This window comes from Tamandua tetradactyla, chromosome 17 (genome assembly GCF_023851605.1).
Source record: "Tamandua tetradactyla isolate mTamTet1 chromosome 17, mTamTet1.pri, whole genome shotgun sequence".
NCBI classification, from domain to species: domain Eukaryota; kingdom Metazoa; phylum Chordata; class Mammalia; order Pilosa; family Myrmecophagidae; genus Tamandua; species Tamandua tetradactyla.
In genome coordinates this window covers 69,551,405-69,555,162 of record NC_135343.1, presented here as the reverse complement: position 1 = coordinate 69,555,162, position 3,758 = coordinate 69,551,405, and the positions used below count along the sequence as shown (strand labels likewise).

The following is a 3,758-nucleotide window of genomic DNA, read 5'->3' as shown; positions in this document are numbered from 1 at the left end:
GCACGTATATGTTCAAACAAAAGCCAGAAATATTAATTGAGCTTTAGTGGAAGGGTGGTTGTTTTTTTTCATTGCTTGCAGTTTTAACAGAACTGAGCTCCTCTCTCCTTTGGGGACACTCCCTACCCCAAAGGTGGGAACTGGGTAATATCGTGGTAGATAAGAGACTTACTATGGCACACCAAAAATAATTCTTTCAACTCTGATTTTTATTATTAGATTTTTTTTTTTGACATTTGAACTTAGCTGTTGTCTGAGGAGGTAGGTGCAGATTGCAGCATGCCAGGCTGTTCTATTTTGGCATTTCCCTCAAACCGTGCTGGTGTTACTGGTGTGTTCTGTCGGATGAAAGCAGCAGCTCCCACATCACTGCCCTGTGCCCTCCAGAGACCCGGCCCCACCCCACTGTCCACCCTGGGTCAGTCGACCTCAGCGAGGCTGTACCTCACTTTAAACTACAGCACCAAGTGCGTTAATCGGTACTGGATACTTAAAATACCCCGTGGTTTCCAACAGTGTAATTTCAACACTCAAATATCTGGTAGAGATACTTAGATGGTTGGAATTAACTGACTTTGCTCACTGTAGCTTCAGCACAACTAGGGCTTCCTAGACCCAAATTAAAAAGTATGCTATGAACGTTCATTCAAATATATATATTTGAAGCCTCGTTACTCAATAAAGCCCAAGAGGCTTTATATCAGAGTGCAAATGGTCTCTAGAATTCAAGGCATAAATTGCCTAAATGTCATAATCTGGGTTCCCTGAAGTTTTAGTTCATATGGCGAAATCCAACAAGGAAACCTTCACTTAGAAAAACATGATTAAAGTGCCCGAAATTCGAAAACATTACGATTTTACTGTAGGAGTCTGGCCAGCGATTCCTTTCCAGGAATAGAAAGTCAGATTAGAATTTTCCACAGAAAGGTGTGCCGTGGGGACACCAGCGCTCCACGGCGGCGGGGCCTGCTCTCGCCGCCCCACCCCCGCTCCGGTGACGCGGGGGCAGCAGAAGAGACTTCTGCCGGGTCCACAGCGATCAGTGGGGCCCCGAGGCTTCCTCACGTCGCATCCTAAAGGCATTTCATTTTATTTAGAGCACAGTTTACAGAATAAAATGAAAAGGATCCCCCTCCCCCCAATCCGAATATTGTGGTGCAAGGTCTTTCAGTGGTCTTCAGAAGTCCACTTAGCATTGTTTTTCTATAGAAAGAAAAAGGGAACGAGGTAAGAGGAGCTCAGGGAGAAAGAGGGAAGGGAAACGAAGTGAGGTGGAGGAAAAGGGAGGGAGAGAAGAAGACAGGCGAAAGAAGCGGACAAGAGAGAGGGAGATGGGGACAGGTGGGGGCGGGAGAGCGAGTGAGAGAAACGCTGAGTCACCCTAACAGGTCATTGGGTGAAGAGGAGCGAGATGCTGCATCCCGGGAAAAACTGGGTGCAAATCGCACCCCAGCTTCCAGGCCCTCCTTCCCACCCACCTATGCGAGCGCAGACCCGGAGCTCGGCGCAGCCCGCCGCCCGGTCGCCTTTGTCACCGGCTCCCTGCGCGAGCTCCCGCGGCGGGCTTTGTTCCGGCGGAGGAGGGCAGGACCCTCGCCGCCGTCGCGCCCCCCACCCCCACCTCCACCCCCACCCCGCCCTCCCGGAGCTGGAGAAGGTGGGGGTGGGGACAGGGGCGACTGGGACGAGGACGCGCGGAGCCTCGCGGGCGCCTCGCGCCTGTGATTCCGTTCCTTCCCTCTTCCTAATTGAGTTGTTCTCCCTTCGAGGAGGGGACGGGGCTGCGCGGAGGAGGGTGAGCGCCAGAGGGGACGCGCCCGGCTCGCAGCCGCCCGGCAGGGCCTCGGCGCACCTCGCCGTACCCGCAAGTATGGAGCGTGTACGCGGCAAAGCGTGGAGTTTGCTTCCGCGGTCTAGGATTGCGGGACGAGGTTTCGGAAGCGGCGGGGCTCCGCAGGCCGGTGCCTGGTTGAACCCAAAGAGTCGTTCCGGAGGTGCTTCGCAGCCCGCGGGTGGGCGCTGCGGACGCTCCTCTCCTGCGCCCTCTCCTGCGCGAGTGCCCGGGTCCGCGGCTGAGCGCCGGCCGCGCGCGAATCCTCGCCGCCGAGGCCTGTGGCGGGAGACAAAGAGGCAGACACCCTGAGCAAGCGGAGGGCAGGCGCGCACACACGCACCGACGCGCGCACCCCGCAGGGGTCCCGCACCCGCGACTTGAAGCCCCGGGCTCTGCGTTCTGGAAAGTTCGCCAGCCGCTTTTCTCTCGCCATTGCTTTTAACAGGCGACGTGGGAACGAGGGTCACCCTCTCCCCACGCCACCCCCCAAAGGCGTGGGCAGATTGCAAGAGTTGCTGCTCTGTTATTGTTTGTCAAACAGGCCCCTTCTCTTGGGAGAGGGGCGAGGGGCATGTGGCGGATCCCGAGTCAGGATTACATTAATCAAAGCATTATTTCCCCAGAGAAGTCGAGCACAAATGAGAGTAAATCCTAATAAAATTGGTTCGCTGAGAAATGGAACGCTTTAAGTCATCTGTGCTGCCTGATAAAAATCTCACGTTTATAAGATGTGGGTTAAAAAAGAAATCAGCCCACCTCTGGCCTGGGCTTGTCTGCTGGGTCTGGATCAGGCTGGGGCACAGTCACCCCCGAAACTCCCCTGACTCTCAGGAGGTAAAAACGGCCGTGGACAACCTTGGGTTCCGCAAAATTAGATGACCTCAGAGGGCAGCTTGGGTCCTGAGCGCTCGCCTGGAGTCTCCGCAGCGCCCACATTTCAGGGGGCCCGGGGTCGTATCCCATCCCTCCTCCCCCACGGGTGCTCCGCAAGGACGTGAACTGCAGAAATTCCTGTGGGAGCGGGGACCCCCCACTCCGCGCCCCCTCCCTCCCCCACTCCCTCCGCCCGCCAAGCGGGGCGGCGAAACCCGCGCGCAAACCGAGGGCGCGCAGAGTTCCCGCGGCGCAGGGCCGCCCGCCGGCTGGGCAGGGGCTCCACGACCCAGCGCGGCCTCCGGAGCTGGCGCTCGTTCCTGCCCCCAGCCCGGGACCAGCGAGGATCGGGGGGTGGGGGCGCCGGGTACCCGAAGCCCTGGGCCAGGGAAGTGGGGTGCGGTTGGGGTGACTGTTGGAGAACCTTCTAGTATTTTCGGGCCATTCCCCGCGGGGCAGCAAGGCTGGCATTTCATCCGCCTTCTTCCCACATGTGTTCGGGAACTTTCCGACGCCCTGCGCGGGTCTGCGAGGAGAGAGAAAGAAGCGTCTCCGCCCCCCACCCTGCCGAAGCTCCTTCCAAGAGGCACACTCCCCCTCGCAGCCCCGAGGCATCCCCCAGCCGCGGGAGATGGGGGTAACGGACGGCGACGCCACGGGGCCCCTTGGTAGTGCCAAGTGTGGAGATTCGCCGCCCCTTCGCGTGGAGGGTCACCGGCCTCCCGGCAGCTTCATCCCGGCTCCGCCCGACCCCCTCTGAGAGGCCTGGAGGGAACGAGGTCCCTTTCCGCCAGTTGCCCGAGCTGCGGGCGGGCCCCACGCGGGGCGCGAACTCGCGCGCGCCCCCTGCAGGCGCGGCCCGGCGGCCTGCTTAGGCCTGCGCGGGGAGATGGGCCCGCGCGCCTTCCCGGGTGACGCAGTCCCTCTCGCGGTCGCGGCCGTGCCGCGTGGGTTTCCAGTGTCTCCGCGTCCCCACGTCCACGCACACTCGCGCGCACCTGCACACCCGGCCCCGCCTGATCGGAGTTTCCACGTGCGCTTTCCAGACCGG

General features: G+C 59.8%; 1 long non-coding RNA gene across 2 annotated transcripts; it reads right to left on the bottom strand.

The window, feature by feature from the left end:
* Positions 1–416: 416 nt before the first annotated feature.
* Positions 417–3,534, bottom strand: LOC143661739 (uncharacterized). Of its 2 annotated transcripts, XR_013164793.1 has the most exons (5): positions 3,354–3,534; positions 3,132–3,233; positions 2,591–2,689; positions 1,863–2,110; positions 417–1,203 (listed from the first exon to the last, which is right to left on the bottom strand). It is a non-coding gene; the product is annotated as an uncharacterized LOC143661739 (long non-coding RNA). The 2 variants fall into 2 exon arrangements; XR_013164792.1 differs by having other exon boundaries at positions 3,132–3,534.
* Positions 3,535–3,758: the final 224 nt, after the last annotated feature.